This window comes from Ursus arctos, unplaced genomic scaffold (genome assembly GCF_023065955.2).
Source record: "Ursus arctos isolate Adak ecotype North America unplaced genomic scaffold, UrsArc2.0 scaffold_27, whole genome shotgun sequence".
Lineage (NCBI taxonomy): Eukaryota > Metazoa > Chordata > Mammalia > Carnivora > Ursidae > Ursus > Ursus arctos.
In genome coordinates this window covers 26,281,187-26,298,571 of record NW_026622952.1, presented here as the reverse complement: position 1 = coordinate 26,298,571, position 17,385 = coordinate 26,281,187, and the positions used below count along the sequence as shown (strand labels likewise).

The 17,385-nt window shown below is 49.4% G+C and overlaps 1 protein-coding gene across 11 annotated transcripts in view; it reads left to right on the top strand.

Annotated features, from left to right (window-relative positions):
• ARHGEF10 (Rho guanine nucleotide exchange factor 10) overlaps positions 1–17,385 on the top strand; it is a 144,907-nt gene that overhangs the window by 21,141 nt on the left and 106,381 nt on the right. For 6 of the 11 annotated variants that reach the window (XM_057303403.1, XM_048226249.2, XM_048226248.2 and 3 more), the window contains exon 1: positions 16,877–16,961. The exons of 1 other annotated variant lie outside the window; for it this stretch is intronic. The gene's annotated coding sequence lies outside the window, so the exon portion shown is untranslated. Of the gene's footprint in view, positions 1–16,876; positions 16,962–17,243; positions 17,376–17,385 lie in introns of those variants that run through there. 4 more of the 11 variants (XM_048226251.2, XM_048226250.2, XM_057303399.1 and 1 more) reach the window with 2 other exon arrangements.

Below are 17,385 nucleotides of genomic sequence, written 5' to 3'. Positions count from 1 at the left end.
TAGTCCGGCAAGTATCCCCTCCTCCTGCACCAACATGTTTTACTTAACTTTATTTCTTAGAACAGTTTCAGGTTCACAGCAAAATTGAGGGGAAGGCGCAGAGACTTCATATATACTGCCTGCCTCCCCCACACTCTCAGCCCCCCATCATCCACATCCCCACCAGATGGTACCTCTGAGCCCATACTGACACATAATCAACCACCAGAGTCCATCATGATTCTCATCAGGGCTCACTCTCGGTGCTGGACATTCTGTGGGTTTGGACAAGTGAATGGTTACCCCTGAACCCTAAAGTCCTAGTCAACTGTTTGATGGACGCCTACATTTTAGGGGTCGAGAGAGCCTTTCAAACTTCTCAGGGCGGATGCTACATGCCACCCCCAAGGATCATCCTCTCAGAGGCTCCCCATCTCCTCCGTGTGACTCCATCCTTCCAGTTTCTGGGACAACGCCATGGACACATGCCACACTTCTCTTCTTCAGAGCCCACACGGGTCAACATGAAAACCTCTTTTGCTCTGTCGTCAAATACATCCGAAATCCGAGGACTGCTTCCTACAACCTCGGATGCTACTGCCGGGATGCTGGCCCCCCAGGTCTAAGTGCCATGGCCTCACCCTGGTCTCCCTGCTTCCTCAAGGGACTTTTTTTTTTTTTTTTAAGATTTTATGTATTTATTTGCCAGAGAGAGACAGCCAGCGAGAGAGGGAACACAAGCAGGGGGAGTGGGAGAGGAAGAAGCAGGCTCCTAGCAGAGAAGCCTGATGTGGGGCTGGATCCCAGAACGCTGGGATCACTCCCTGAGCCGAAGGCAGACGCTTAAGGACTGCGCCACCCAGGCGCCCCTCAAGGGACTTCTTTAAGATGAGGTCAGAGCAGTTCACTCCTCTGCCCCAGCAGGCTGATGATTTTCCGTGGCTTGCTGGGAAGCAGGGTTGTGATAATCCACTTTAGGCCTGTGCCCCAACACCAAGGCCTTTTTCCTGCCTGATGGCATCAGTCCCTCTGCCCTCCCTGGTCCCGCTGCAGACACTGTCTCCCCAGGAACCTCAAAGGACATGTGCCTCCCCTCTGCTGAGTGCTCTTTGCCTGGTTATCACCAAGCCTTGCTCCCTCTGCAGCCAGCCTGGCCCACATGATCTTCCTGTGGAACCTTCCTGACCACCACACTCGTGTCCACATGACAAGCTGTGTGTCTCTCTTCATTCCCTTCCCGTCTCCCATCATCCGATTTTTCACAACATGTCCGCAGCATCTTGAACAGTGCCTGACATGCAGATTCTGAGCTCTGGGAAAATATATTTTCCAAGAAGTAAATTCAAGAAAGGGAGCAAACAACAAGTCAGGGTCCCAGAGAAAGTGCAGTGGGGTTGGGTGGGGGCGCACAGGGAAGAAACCTACCTGGGGTGGACTGGACCCGCGGGGGAGAGGGACGGGGGAGGGTGATGGTCTTTTCCATGGCTCTCGGTCTTCCCCTTGGCCACACATCCCTTGGCCTTCACAACCCTAGTTCTGGGGCACCTTAGGACACCTGGTGCACGGTGGGCTCTAAGCAGGGCGCTGCACTGCTCCCATCCCGGCAGCACCAGCACCCCGGATATGGGGCTACGGAACCCTAGGTGACACCATGGGTGGTCACCAAGCCATGCTACCAGATGTCCCCTCCTGCTGGGCCTCCTTTCCCAGTGACCCCTCCCCGAGACCCGTCCCTTTGACCCCCTCCCGCTGACCTCCTTCCCCTTGACCCCTCCTGCTGACCCCTTTCCCCTTGACACCCCCTCCCCGCATCCATATCCGTATGATTCCCTCCCCAAGACTCCCTCCGCGGGCTGGGATTTGGGTCACCTAGGATTTAATCACTTTCCCTGAGCAGGCTTGAAGCGCTAGTGCCCACAGCCCACGCCCGCAGCCCCCGCAACAACCAATCCACACCCCGTGCGCGGCTGATTGGCATCCAGCCAGAGAGACCTTGCATCTGGATTGGGCACGTAGCGGACGTGTCGCCGCCCAGCTCGGGCCCTGAAGCCGGTCCCACAGAGGTGGCGTAGGGTCGCGGGACCCTTCCGGGGGCTGAGGGCACCGTAAGGCGGGGCAGGAGGCGTGAACCGGCCACACCCCAGACGCCCGCCCAACTCCAGCCCAGACCTTAGACCCCGGCCCACCTCCAGCCCGGGCCCCGGCGTCCCGCCCTCTCCCACATGGATCCCGGTCCACCCCCTGCCCAGACCCCAGAGCCCTGTCCACCTCCCACCAGGAGCCCGGGACCCTGGCCTACCAACCCACCGGACCCCGGAGCCCAGTCCCCCTCTTTCCCGGACCCCGGCCCACCTCCTGCCCAGACCGCAGAACCCAGCCCACCTCCCTCCCGGACCCCGGACCCCAGCCCACCTCCCGCCCAGACCCCAGAGCTCTGCCCCCCTCCCGCATGGACCCGGAACCCCAGCCCACCCCCACTTGGATTCCAGAGCCCCGCCCACCTTTACCCAACTCTGGACGCCGGCCCACCTCCTGCCCAAACCCCAGACCCAGGTAGGTGTTGGCTCTGGGGGACCAGGGGACTACCGGAGCGGGCCGAGAGGCACCCAGGACCCCAGGTTTCTCTGTGACCCATACCCCAGCCCTGGGTGTCCAGGGGCACTGGGCGGAGGAGACAAGGCCTGTGGGACCCCGAAGGAGGGAGGGGGAAACACATTTCCATGAGTGAATATGGGATTTTCAGGGCCCGGAACAGTCCCCAAAGACCTTGCAGGGACCTGCACCTTGTACTGGAGCATACACTGTGGGACTGGTTTTCCTCCCTTGCAACCGGTCAGAAGCCTCTCTGAGCCTCATTTTCTTCATCTGTAAAATGGACGTAATACTCTACCTTGTAACAGTGTTCATTAACTGATATTTTCAACCAGCGCCGAAGGAGTGGAGTACATGTAATTGGCTAACATTTTGGTGCCTTAGAGTTGAATGTTGGAAGATGCAGGGAACTCCCATCTCACATAAGGTGCAACTAAATCTTCTCATTCGCACTCAGTCATCAGCATTCAGATGAAGAAAGGGAAGGTTTTATGTTTTCCCAGTTTTATTGAGATATGATTGACATTCAACCCTGTATGAGTTTAATGTGTGCGGCATGGAGACCTGACGTGCATGGACGCTGCAAAATCATTGCCGCAATAAGTTAACATCCATGTTTTTCCTTGTGGTGCGAACTTCTAAGACTTTCTCTCTTAGCAGCTTTCAAATACAGCACACAGCACAGTAGACTACGGGTCACCGTGCTGTGCATCACGTCCCAGGAGTTATGAATTCTACAGCTGGAAGTTTGTACCTTTGGCCACTTTCCTCCAGTTCTTTCCCTCCACCCCTCACTTCTGTTAACCACTAATCCGATCCCTGTATCTGCACATTCAGGGGTTTTTAGATGCTACCTGTAAGTAAGACCATACGGTATTTGTCTTTGACTTAGCATAGGCCTTCAAGGTCCACCTCTGTGGTTGCAAATGGCAAATAACATAGCATTATGGGTCTAGACCATGTTTTCTTTCTCCATCTGTTCATCAATGGTCACTTAGGTTGTTTCTCTATCCTGACTAACGTAAATAAGGCTGCAGTGAACATGGGGAAGCCGATAGATAATTTTACAAGTGTTCTCGTTTCATTCAGATATATTCCCTGGAGCAGAATTGCTGGATCACATGATAGTTCAATTTTTAATTTTTTAAAGAACCGTATTCCACAGTGGCTGCAGCAATTTACATTGCCACCAGCAGCACACGCGGGTCCCGTCTTCTCCACATCCTCACCAACACTTGTTATCTCTTGTCTTCTTGGTAATAGGCACGCATGCTCAGAGACATGCGGTGAAATCTCGCAGTGGTTGGAATTTGCATTTCCCTGCTGATGAGGGATGCTGAGCACCTTTTCACGCACCTGTTCGTCACATGTATGTTTTCTTTGGAAAAATGTCTGTTTAGATCCTGTGCCCATTTTTCAATCAGATTGGGGTTTTTTGTTGTTCTCGTTGTGGTTTTTGCTATTGCGTTGTATGATTCTGTATATGTTTTGCAGATTAGCCCACTGTCAGGTCTATGCTTTTGACATGTTTGCTCCCATTTGGAAAGCTTCCTTTTTGTTCCATGAAGTTTGTGCAGCACTTCGTTCATTGGATGTAGTACACTTGTTTATTTTTGCTTTTCTCTTGGTGTCCAATCCAAAAAAATCATTGACAAGACAGTGTCCAGGAGATTTCCCAATATGTTTTCTTCTAAGAGTTTTTTGTTTTCAGGTCATTAATCCACTTTGAGTTGATTTCGTGTATGGTGTAAGAGAGGGGTCCGGATTCATTCTTCCGCATGTGGCTGTCCTGTTTTCCCAGCACCATTGACCAAGACTCTAACTGCCTCCATTACGTGTTCTGGCCTTCTTTTCCTCCAGTTAATTGACCATATACATATGGGTTTATTTCTAGGTCCCCTATTCTGTTCCATTGGTCTATGTCTGTTTTTATGCCAATACTATTCTGTTTTGATTACTATAGCTTTGCAATAGGTTTTTTAATATGTTTTTTATTATATTATGTTAGTCACCATACAGTAAATCCCTAGTTTTTGATGTAAAGTTTGATGATTCATTAGTTGCGTATAACACCCAGTGCACCATGCAATACATGCCCTCCTTACTACCCATCACCAGCCTATCCCATTCCCCCACCCCCTCCCCTCTGAGGCCCTCAGTTTGTTTCTCAGAGTCCATAGTCTCTCATGTTTCATTCCCCCTTCTGATTATCCCCCCTTCTTTATCCCTTTCTTCCCCTACTGATCATCCTAGTTCTTCTGTTCCATAGATGAGAGAAATCGTATGATAGTTGTCTTTCTCTGCTTGACTTATTTCACTTAGCATTATCTCCTCCAGTGCCGTCCATGTTGCAGCAAATGTTGAGAACTCGTTCTTTCTGATAGCTGAGTAATATTCCATTGTATACATGGACCACAACTTCTTAATCCAGTCATCTGTTGAAGGGCATCTCGGCTCCTTCCACGGTTTAGCTATTGTGGACAATGCTGCTATGAACGTTGGGGTGCATATGGCCCTTCTCTTCACTCCGTCTGTATCTTTGGGGTAAATAGGTTTTGAATCAGGGCGCATGCACACTTCCAGCTTTGTTCTTCTTTCTCAATTTTGCTTTGGCTATTTGGAGTCTTTTGTGGTTCCATACAAATTTTATAATTGTTCTATTTCTGTAAAGAATGACATTAGAATTTTTATAGGGCTTGCATAGCATCTGTGCATTGCTGTGGGTAGTATGGAATTCTAACAATATTAATTCTTACAATCCTTGAGCCCAGAATATCTTTCCATTTAGTTATGTCTTCAATTTCTTTCAACAATGCCATGTCATAATCGTCAATGTCAGAGCTTTTATCTTCTTAGTTAAATGTATTCCTGGTTATTTCATTGTTATTGATGCAATTGTAAATGGGGTTGTTTTCCTTTTTTTTTTTTTTTTTGAGAATGCAATGCTTTAAAAGCATTTTAAACAAGCTTGCTATAATGTACCACAAAGCAAATATCAAAGAAAATGTTTTTATCAATATGTTCTCTGAGTGTGGATAAATTAACTCAGAAATCACAAAGGTAATTTAAAAAAACATAATAATGGAAATATAAAAAATATACTTATTAAAACTTACAGTCAAGAATAAATCATTCTTTGAAATTGGATTATACTTACACGTGAAGGCTAATTTTAAAAAAGTGTGTAATGCAGCTAAAGCAGTAATTCCAGAGATGTTTATAGCTTTATATGTTATAATTAGAAAAAAAGAGGGGGTCAAGATTATTGGCTCTATAACATAAGCAAATTAGAAATAGAATAACAGAACAACCCAAAAGTCAATAGAAGGGAGAAAATAAAAATGATAGGGTGGAAATTAATAAAGTGAGAAACATTAATACCATAGAGACAGAATACAAAAAGGATTTGGCAAAGATTAAAAACATGAAAATCCCTGGCAAAATTGATTGATGGAAAATAGAGGGGAGTGGGAGGCAGGAGGGGAAATGAGGGAGGGAGGGAGAGAGAAGGGATAGTATATAAGTAATCTTAGACATTGTGGTAGCAGAATAATGGTCTCCCAAAGTGTCCACGTCCTAGTCCCCAGAACCAGTGACTGTGACCTCACATGGCAAAAAGGACCTTGCAGATACGATTAAGGCAAGGACCTTGAGATGGAGATGTCCTTGATTATTCAAATGGCCCAGTATATTCCCAAGCGTCCTTGATATGGGCTGAGGGAGGAGTGTTCCGCGTTAGGTGGTATGAGGAGGAGCCTGCTCACTGTTGTTGGCTTTAAAGATGGGATAGACTGGTGATGGGTAGTAAGGAGGGCATGTATTGCATGGTGCACTGGGTGTTATACACAACTAATGAATCATCGAACTTTACATCGGAAACCGAGGATGTACTGTATGGTGACTAACATAATATAATAAAAAATCATTAAAAAAAAATAAAGATGGAAGACGGGGCATCAAGTCAAGCAATGGGGATGATTTCTAAACCTGCACAATGCAGGGACCAGATTTCCCCTTGAAGCCTCTGGAAAGGAGCACAGCCCTGCGCACATCTTGACTTTGTCTTTGTGAGAGTTGTGTCACCCTCTGACCTTCAGAAGTCTAGATAATAAATCTGTTGTTTCCAGACTAAGTTTGTGGTGCTTTGATACGGGAGCAACAGAAGAGCAATCCAGGCATGGAGAGCGGGACCATAGCATCCTATCCTAAGTAGCTCTACGCTGATAAATTCGAAATCTTAGAATCCCTGGATAAATTCCTAGAAAAATCTAACGTACCAATACTGACCGGAGAAAGCTTACGAGACCCGAAAAGTTCAAAAACCACTATAAAAATTAAGTAAAAATTACCCAGCAAGAAAATAGAAGCTCCAGTTGGTTTTGTGGACTTGCTCTACCAGATATTCAAGGAAGAGAGAATTCAAATTTTATTTTATTTTAAATATCTATTTATTTTGGAGAGAGCGTGTGCACACAGAGAGGCGGAGGGAGAGAGAGAAGGGAAGCAGACTCCCTGCCGAGCACGGAGCCTGATATCAGGACCTGAGCCAAAACCAAGAGGTTGATAGTTAATCGACTGAGCCACCCAGGCACACTTCGAATTTTAAACAAACTCTCCCAAGGAGCAGAGAACGTCCCCATTTTGGTGAGATTCATTTAGACTTGATAAGGACAGTACGAGAAAGGAAATGGCAATCTCACTCATGAACTTAGGGAAAAAAAATCCTTCAAAAAATTAGGCAATTGAATCAGCAGTCCTTTAAAAGGATCATACATCCCAGCAAGCCAAAATTGTTTAAAGTTAGAAAAATCTATTACTATTGAATCCCCACTGGAGAAACTATATGTTCATTCATTAACGCAGGAAAGAGAGTTCATTAAATTCAAACCCCATTAATAATAAAACCCCCCAGCATGTGGGAATGAAAGTGAACTTCCTTAATCTGATAAAGGGCATTTCCACGTGTATCAGGTGGGCGATTAATCACAGCCGGTAGAAGTTTAAGTTGATCCAACTATTTGCAAAGAATTGGTGTCAGCCAGGGACATGGAAGATGCATATACGCTGTGACCTAACATCTCCAGTCCTGGATGTCCATCCTAGGGGGCAAGAAAGGGGTTCCCAGGGAGACATGCTCGTGAAGATTCGTGGAAGTGTGGCTCATAACAGCACCAGCTTGAGTGTCCAGAGCGCCCATCACCTGGAGAATGTACTAGTCATCTCTGGTGTATTCAATAGTTCATTCTTTGAGAGCACTGAGAACGAGTGAACTTCATGTTGAATGTAAAAACATCTCAGAAAAATAGAGTATGACACTATTTATATCCAGGACCAAGAACATGGAAGTGGAAAAAGACATATGAGAGAGAAACAGATTGAGAGAGGGCAGGAAGTGTTGGTGATGAAAGAAATAAACTAGAGCAATGGAATGACAACCACAAAATCGAGGCTCTTCCAGTTACCCCCAGGGATGGAAGGAGACACAAATGGGGACGTTGATATATTCTAATTACACCCTGTTTCTTTTTTTTTTTTATTTTTTATTTTTTTAATAATGATTTTTTATTATATTATGTTAGTCACCATACAGTACATCCCCGGTTTCTGATGTAAAGTTCGATGATTCATTAGTTGTGTATAACACCCAGTGCACCATGCAATACGTGCCCTCCTTACTACCCATCACCGGTCTATCCCATTCCCCCACCCCCCTCCCCTCTGTAGCCCTCAGTTTGTTTCTCATAGTCCATAGTCTCTCATGTTTCATTCCCCCTTCTGATTACCCCCCCTTTCTTTATCCCTTTCTTCCCCTACTGATCATTCTAGTTCTTATGTTCCATAGATGAGAGAAATCATATGATAGTTGTCTTTCTCTGCTTGACTTATTTCACTAAGCATTATCTCCTCCAGTGCCGTCCATGTTGTAGCAAATGTTGAGAACTCGTTCTTTCTGATAGCTGAGTAATATTCCATTGTATATATGGACCACAACTTCTTAATCCAGTCATCTGTTGCAGAGCATCTCGGCTCCTTCCACGATTTAGCTATTGTGGACATTGCTGCTATGAACATTGGTACACCCTGTTTCTTAAACCGAGTGGTAGGTAAGTGGGTATTGGTTATATTGTTCTTCCTATCCGTACGTGTGCTATGCGTGTTGCTGGGTGTGTGGAATATATCATTAATTCTCATGATATGCTGCCGCAAGATGGGACGGGACACTGGGTTGTGGGTTCGGCGGAGTCACCTACGGGGTGCCTCATATGGAATGAATGACAACCCGAATAGAAAGAACTCTCTGTAATAAACTCTTAGAGTGGTCCATACCTGTGGACTGCGTGGGAACTTTGAGGTATCGCAGCCAGCTCGCAGACCCGAGGAGCTAGATACTGTTTGCAGTCGTCCGACTAGTTGAAGCATGACTAAAGTGGACACACACATCTCTGTACTTTCAGCCCAAAGCACATTTTATTATCACAGGACGTTACTTCCTATGAATACTATCTAATTGGCCTATTACTTCAATTCATAATGTCTGTTTTCAGAAGAGGGAATGTTTAGGGGATTTTAGAAAATGGTAGCAGTTTACCCCTCAGATTACTTGGTTAACATTACTGATCTCCCACAGCACAGTCCTCCTGTCTAAGTCTTATTTGGGAAGGAAATGAGAAGAGATTAAAACACCATTATTGTGAACATACACTGAGTAATAGCCTTTCTACAGATGCTTCAAATCTTGGCTGGATGTAACCCAGCAGGGCCAACTTCTTAGAGCTAGAAAGGGCGGGGCTCTTTGTTTTCCTGGTAGTCTGCTTGTTAAACAACACAGAAATAATTTGAGGCGGGGGCCACCTGGGTGGCTCATGCCTTCAGCTCAGGTCATGATCCCAGAGTCCTGGGATGGAGCCCCGCATCCAGCTCCCTGCTCAGTGGGGAGCCTGCTTCTCCCTCTCCCTCTGTGTCAGGAATTGGGAGCAGATAAAGGGACATTTTGTATTCTCTCACAAAGGTGTGACAAAACCCTGTTGAAGAGGGTGGAGAGGCAGACAGGGCAGTGGGGAATTAGAACACGTGAGCATCCTGGGGTGGGTTGAACTCTCCCTGGAAGGGTCCCGGGGAATGGACGTGGAGCCCCACGCGCCCTCTCTGAGTGTCTGCCAGTTTGCGTGGGGGTCTGCGGGGGTCAGGAGGCTTGGCCTGTTTGGGCACTGAGAGAAAGCTGCACTGGGAGGCTGAAGTCTGGGGGAGAAAGTTGCCAGAGACAGGGCTGAGCAGGAGCAGGGACACCCTGTTCCCGATAAGAGCTGAGGACGGCATGTCCTTCTGTGTGCGGATAGGAAGGGGCCAGAGGGAGGTCACCGCCCAGCCTCAGGATTTAGATAAGATGGAAGGAGAGGGAAGGTGTGGATGGTCAGCCCCACGGGGTTGCTTGAGGCTGGAATCCTCGTGGAGGGAGCGTCAGTGAAGCTGACAACCCCAGACGTGCTCCGTGTCGGTGGCTGGTGCGGCTCCCAGCTACCCGAGCGAGCTAGAAGCTGCAGCTGGCTAATGGATCCGATTGCTGCAGCCCTCCTGGTCTCGGCCTCTGCTGCTCAGCAGCCTTGGGCTCCCAAATTCCCAGAGCCCGCGGGGTGCCTCCTGTCCACTCCACCACCTGGGCTTCTCCTAATGGTCCTCAGACGACAGCGGGAGTGAGAGCAAGTGCCGTTGTTCTCCGACACGTGGCTGGGGCTCGACATGCCCTACTTCTCACTAACGGAGAGCTTCAGGCCAGGGGGACAGTTTTGGGGTGCAGGTGCTCTTCGAGTTATGGCCTGCTCCAGCTATGTGTCTTGCTAGGCATGGATGACGCCTATGCTTGTCAGCACTGAGAACTGCAGCTTGTCGTGGGCAGAACCAGGGCTCTCGGAACAGAAAAGAAACTTCTAGATCATCCATAGGAGTCTTCTTTCTTTGTCCCTTCTTTAACATTCTTTGCCAGCTCCAGTTCTTCAAGCTTGGGACTATTCAACCAGAGGCTTGGTCTGGAGGAGAAGAGGGTGGGGGAGGAGATGGAGGAGGGAGTTGGGGGAGAGTGGGGGAGGGGTGAGGAAGGGGTAGAGGGGAGGGGATGGGGAGAAGGTGGGGGAGGGAGGAGAGTTTGTGGTCTGTGCCCATGTGAGGAGGGGTGTAGCCCTTCCGATGGCCCTCAGAACCCCAAGTCCCAGCCTGCTGGCCCCAAGGAGCCAGGAGCACCCGTGCCCCTCCCCCAACTTGTGCTGCAGGAGTTTGGTTGTGGAGCTGCTTGCTCTCCTCAGAGCTCTCCCCCTCAGCCTCTCTTCCACTGGTCATGGAGAAAAGCAAGAAAACAGCTTAGTCCTTGTTGCAAGTGCTCTGGGAACAAACAAGTCCCTGTTTCCCGCCTGGAACAATGCTTCCTTCTCCCGACCAGATTCCAGCACCCCTCTGAAACAGAGGGGCAGTGTTAACCCCCTGATCTTCACCAGGCCCCTCCACCCTCCACTCCGGTTCTTCTGTCTTCTTTTCCTCCCCTCCCCACAGCGGTCATCCACGCGGCCTGCCATCCCTCCAAGGGGACATGGGTGGGCGGGTGGGAGGTGCACATGTTTGAAGGGAGCAGTGACAGGGGCACACGGAGAGAACGCAGCCCCCGCGCTTACGGCGCCCACATGATTCCCCTCTTCCTGCCTTCCTGCCCATCATCTTCCGCTGACCAACACGCATTCCAGCTCAGCGGATGGGATCCTGGGCTGCGTTAACACATCCATAGATCTGCAGACACTCTGCCCTGGTCCTTTGTGTCCTGCTGTCCCCCTGGGGCATTTAGCAGCTGGAGGCCAGGGAGGCTTGACATCCTGGAAATCACCAATCATGGCCTGGTCCTGCAGGCCAACTTTGTCCACACCCCATACCACCGACCAGGGTTCCACTGGGCCGCCATAGGTGGGAAGCTCTTTATAACCCTCTGACCCTGAAACCCAATTCCAACATGTGTGCACGTAAACAGTAGTTCCCAGGAGTACAGCCCTGAGGACCAGGAGAGGATGGCCAGCCTGGGGGGAAGCCCGACCAGAGGCGGCTCACCTGTGGTTTCAGGAATAGTCGTGGCATCACCGCGCAGGGCACTCATGCTTTCCATGATTCATTCCTAGCAGCTTTGTTGAGATAAAACTGACGCACAAGAAACTGTGTGTAATTGAAGTCACAATTCAGTGAGTTCGGACGACTGCGTACACGTGTGAACCCATCACCATGGTTCAGAAAGTGAGCACACCCACCGTCCTCCATTTAGGACCGCCTACCCCATCAGAAGCCCGTCCTGACGGACTCTTGAATGGCATCTGTGTTAACCTAGTTGCTTTTGTTTTTTTTGAGAACTTCATAAAGGCACAAAATGATCAGCTGATTGGCAATGAGGCTACACCAGGAAGTGAACTGTGTGCTGTTTGCTATGTGCTCTGCCCCAGTGTGTGTCTTTGACTCTGTCCTCAGGGATAGGGGATGGGGAAGAGGTAGAGGGGAGGGGAGGGAGAGAGGGTGGACATGCCTCATCAGGAGGGGCTGCCCAGGGCCATCGGCAGCCCCTCCTGATGAGCCTGGTCCCTCCCCTGGTGGCCCACGTGGGCTGGACATTCCCCTAGGAGGTCCTGTGTAGGCAGGGTGAGCAAGCTGTGTGGGGGATGGGCACCCAAACACAATGGGGACCATCTCTGAGACAAGGATGGCACAGGAGGAGAGGGGCTTATGGAAAACCTGCTGGAGGGGATGGAATGAGATGGGGCTGTGGGCAGGACAGATCGTGAGACAGATAGGCCATCAGTGTAGTATTCCATGCTAACTGAACACGGGATGTGTGTCTGGCCCGGTATTTGGTGTTGGGAGCCCAGAGGGAGCTGGAGGACCCCATGGCTCAGAGCCCACAGTGAAAGATCCAGACACAGGAGAACACGTGGGGCTGAGACTTCAAAGTGGTCTCAACACTTTGAGGCCCGGGGCATCAGAGGGAGCTTTCTTTAACCCAGCACTGTGTCCTCTGAGCTGCTGTCCATCTGGGACCTCCCTGGAGCCATGTCTGCCACCCCAGGCTTCACTGTGGCCCTTGACTAGGTGGCACTGGCTGGGATCCCCCTTGTTGACTACTCTCCCATCACACCGTGTAGACTGTCATTTGACCACTGACAGAACCTTTAGCAAACACTCACTTGTGGCTCTGGGTAGAGTGCTGGGCAGGTGCACGCCCACGGCCACATTCAGTCTTCACCCCCGAGGGTCTCTTGAGCTGGGGGTTGTGGCTAAGTCCGTCTATGTAGGAGAACACGGAGGCTCAGTGAAGTGTCATAACATGTCCGAGGTTGCCCAGCTAGGAGGTAGTAGAGACCCGGCCCTGGGGATCTGGTTCCAAAAGCCTGTTCTGCCCTTCCACCCAGAACAGTACCCGCCAACCTCAGTTGAGTTCCCACGCCTAGGAGCCAGTGCTCTAGATCTTCAGCAGCTCATCTCTATTCTAGTGACACAATTCTGTGAGTAGGTCTATAGGTAGGGTCAGCCAGGGAAGTGGAGCCACTAGGAGGCAGATTTTAAGAGGTTCATTGCAGGGGCTTGGCTGGCGGGATGTCGGTGATGGCTGGGAGTCAGAAATCCCTAGGGAGGGCTGTGGCGCTCTCAGGCAGGAGCTGAACCTCTAAGTCTGCACAGGTGTCTCTTGGGTTCTCTGTCTCTGGAGGACCCTGGCCGATACACCTGTTTCTGCTGTTCAACATCCTCATTAACGCTTGCTATGGTCAGTCTGATTGCAGCCATTCTTGTGTGCATGTGACGGGATCTTGTTGCGGTTTTCATTTGGGTTTTCCTGAACATTACACTGTTGAGCACCCTTTCCTGATCTAATTGGCCATCAGTAAATCTTTTGTTGATTTGTAGGAATTCTTTCTTGCCAAGTCCTTTAGTTTGTGTATTGCAAATCTTTACTCCCCAGTCTGTCCCTTGCTTTTCATTTTCTTAATGGTCATGAGATAAGCAGAAATGGCACATTTTTATGGAGTCCAAGTCAATCCTTTTAAATCCTTAGTGCATTTTGTGTCCTACCCCAAGATTGATATTTTCTACGTTTCTCCCCCAGAAATGTTATTGTTTAAGGCTGTGATCCATCTCAAATTTCTCAATTCCATTTTTAATTCTAATAATTTATTTGTAGATTATTTTGGATTTTCTATGCATACAATCCTATTATCTGTGAATAGTCATATGCCCCTCCTCCCAATCCTCATACTTTTTGTTTTTCTTGCCTTATAACACAGGGTAGATTCTTCAATACAATTTGAATAGAATAGTGATGTTTGAAGATTCTAACACACCTTCCTCAATATCTGGTAGCAACGGTAGACAAAACTTTGGTAACAAATATGACCAAACTGACATATATGGAACATTACATAATACGTGCAGAATACATTCTTTTCAAGTGCTCATAGAACATTTCCCAAAATACATGATATGTTGGGCCATGAAGCAAGTCTATTTTAAAATTTTAAAAACCTAAAATTATATAGATTATATTCTTAGACCACAGGGGAATTGAGCCATAGTCATAATGAAAAGAAAACCAGAAAGTCTTTCAATGTTTAAAAATTAAACCTGACTTTTCTACATCTCCTAAGGGTCAGAGAAGGAATCACAATGGAAATTCTCAACTTTTCCCGCATCAGGGCTCACAGACAATGGTACTCTATCTGTGAACCTCACTGACTACCATAAGCTAGACAGGAGTTGAGCCTCAAATCAGAGTTCTGCCTGCCCCAGCCACACCCGGCAGCCTTGGCCTGTGGTCCCCCCACCCCACCCCCACTGCCCTTCCTGGTGGCCCTGAGCTAGGGGTGTCAACATTGCCATATGGGAATGGGAAGCTCCAGTCTGTACTTCTAGTTATGATGGTGCTACTGTATTGTCCTCATAGGCCCCCAAACACAATTTGAGTGAAATATGATGCAAAAAATGAGTCATTTCACTTTGTGATTTTCCTTAAGTTTTGAAAATAAGCTTGTGAGCCATCTATTAGAAATGTTATTTCAATCTGTTTTCATTCTTTCATTCCTCTGGGAGAACAAATACACCCAAATGATTATTATGACTTGCTGAGCACCCGCTCTTGCCGGACATCACACGGGCTCTTCGTAGAGTTCTCCCTTTTAAACTTCTAAGCTGTGATGTAGATATTATTAGTCACATTTTTATATGGTTAGAGACTGCGTAAGTCAGAGAATTTAATCAGGGTCAGAAACCAAAGTAGGATCCCCAAATGGACTCCAAATCCCTTGTGTATTCTACACACGGTACCATTTTTCTCTTATCTCAGGTCTTCGCGATCCGGAAACGTAACAAGTGTGTGGCAAACTAGAACTAACTCAGCTGGCCTTTTTACCTCTGTCCACCATGGCCATTGAAATAATTATCTGGGTGGAAGACCTTTGAGTAAGGTACTCAAATAACCCTAGGAATAGAGATGTTGTAATATTTTTCTGATATTAATGTCACTGGAAGGAAGTATGCTTTGTCATTGATTCAGCCCCCAGTATCTTCACAGCAGGCAGGACAGGTCTGAAATCATATTTCAACATAGCTCATTTTCAACATAGCTCTGATCCACAGAATGAGCAAATGCTAATGATAAGTATTGCTAAAATATTCCCTTATCTATTGTTATTTACTTCCCAACCCCTGTAGTCTTTACATGTTATAACTATGATTTACATCAGTCAGAATTTGCAGGGAAAGAACTTATACAGAGCATCTGAGCTTTAGGGGTACTTAATGTTTAAATTAACCGTGACAATTGTTTTATTCTAGAAGCCCAGTGAATGGGACCAGAGATTTCTAAGATGTCTGGCAGTTTTAAAATTCTGACTTTAAATAACTTCTATGATTCAGAGATTTGGACAGGAGAAGGGGAGGAGTCCAGCGTCTGTGAACACCTCTGTTACCTGTAACCAGTAACATCCTGTAGGTGTCATTGTGGTTTCTTCATATTCTTGTTAAAGATACTTTTGTCCCAAGTTCCCCCCTTCGGTAGTAATTATAACAATAATCCATTCTTTTTTTTTTTTTTTTTTAGATTTTATTTATTTATTTGACAGAGAGGGAGACAGGCAGCAAGAGGGGGAACACAGCAGGGGGAGTGGGAGAGGAAGAAGCAGGTTCCCAGCGGAGCAGGGAGCCCCATGCAGGGCTCCATCCCAGGACTCTGGGATCACGCCCTGAGCCCAAGGCAGACGCTTAACGACTGAGTCACCCAGGCGCCCCTAATCCATTTTCTTTTTAAATTATAAAATAAATGCTGCTGGTTGACAACAGCACAGAGGGCGACTTTCTTGTCCATGCTCGACCCTCAGGTGCAGACCCAAGCATATGCCTGTATCTTCAACCACAATAGACTTTAGTGTAAGGATGCTTTGAGAGCCTAAGAAGCACTGAGCCATTCCAAGGGTGAAACCAGAAGGTGAAGGTCTTCCCTCTTAGAGCACTACTTTTAGGTTCTTAAAAGTGCCTGGGAAATGTGTGAAATCCTTGCATATCCTAACGCCCAAGTCTTGGCGGGTCTGAGAGCTGCTGACCTTCTGCAAAGCCAGGACCGCCCCTGCTGGCAGGACTAGCTCCCGAAGGGAAGGGGCCGAAGGGAAGGGGCCATGCTCTGGGGGTGGTCTGCAGCCCCAGGGGTCCGCGGGGAAGGGCGGGTATCGGGGCGGGGGTCCTGCCCACAGACCCCACCCACGCGTGCACAGCCCGAGAATTACAGGAAGAGCCAGGAGTCTTGGGGGGGGGGGGTCCTGCCCACGCGTGCAAGCCCGAGTGTCCGCGGGTAAGGGCGCGTGTCTGGGCGGGTCTTGCCTATCGACACCACCCACCTGTACACAGCCCCAAGGTCCGCGGGAAGGGCCCGATGTCGCGGGGGGAAGAAGGGGGTCCATCCTATGACTCCCCCACCCCCGCGTGGACAGCCCGAGGGTTAGCAGGAATGGCCAGGAGTCTGGGGGGGTCCTGCCCACGACCCCGCCCACGCGTGCAAACCAGAGGGTCCGCGGAGGAGGGCCGGGTGTCTGGAGCGCTCTGCCCCCAACCCCCCGCCCACGCGTGCGCAGCCAGGCGGGGCGTTGGGCTTAGGAGGGGCCGCGGTCGGCCACGTGGCCCCGCAGGAATGCGCGGGCGTGAGGGTGGAGCGCGGCCGAGGACGGGCAGGTACGGAATCCAATGGGCTCCTGGAACTGTCGGATGTGGCCAGTCAGGGCGTGGGGGTGGAGCTGCCTCCCTGTGGGCGGGGCCGGGGCACATCCCCGGGCGGCTGAAGCGGGGCAGGGTGAGGGGCGCTCTGAGGGACGGCGGGTGGGATTCCCGGCTGGGTGAGTGCGGGCTGGCGGGCCGGGGTTCTTGAGGGGTGAGTTCGGGTCGGGAGGTGGGGATCTCGGAGGGACGGTGCGGGCCCAGGGGGAGGAGCGGGGGGTACGGGTGGGGGCATGAGCGTCGGCTGGAGGGAGTCAGGGGTCTTGGGGGGGGGGAGGCGGGGGTTGCAGTGGGGAGGGTGCGGGCCCGGGGGGGGGGGGAGGCGGGGGTCCTTGAAGGGCGCGTCCAGCGGGTTAATCGCGGGGCCTCGAACGAGTTTTTTTTTCTTTTTCCTTTGAAAGTCTCTCTTTTGCCAAATGCTCCCAAACTCGCTAAAGCCCGCCGATCTGTGAATTCTGGGCTGCCCGCTGCACGAGGTTTGCGGGTCGGGCGCAGACAGCTCGGGTGTCCCTTGTTTCCCAGGAACAGTGAAGGTAACGGACC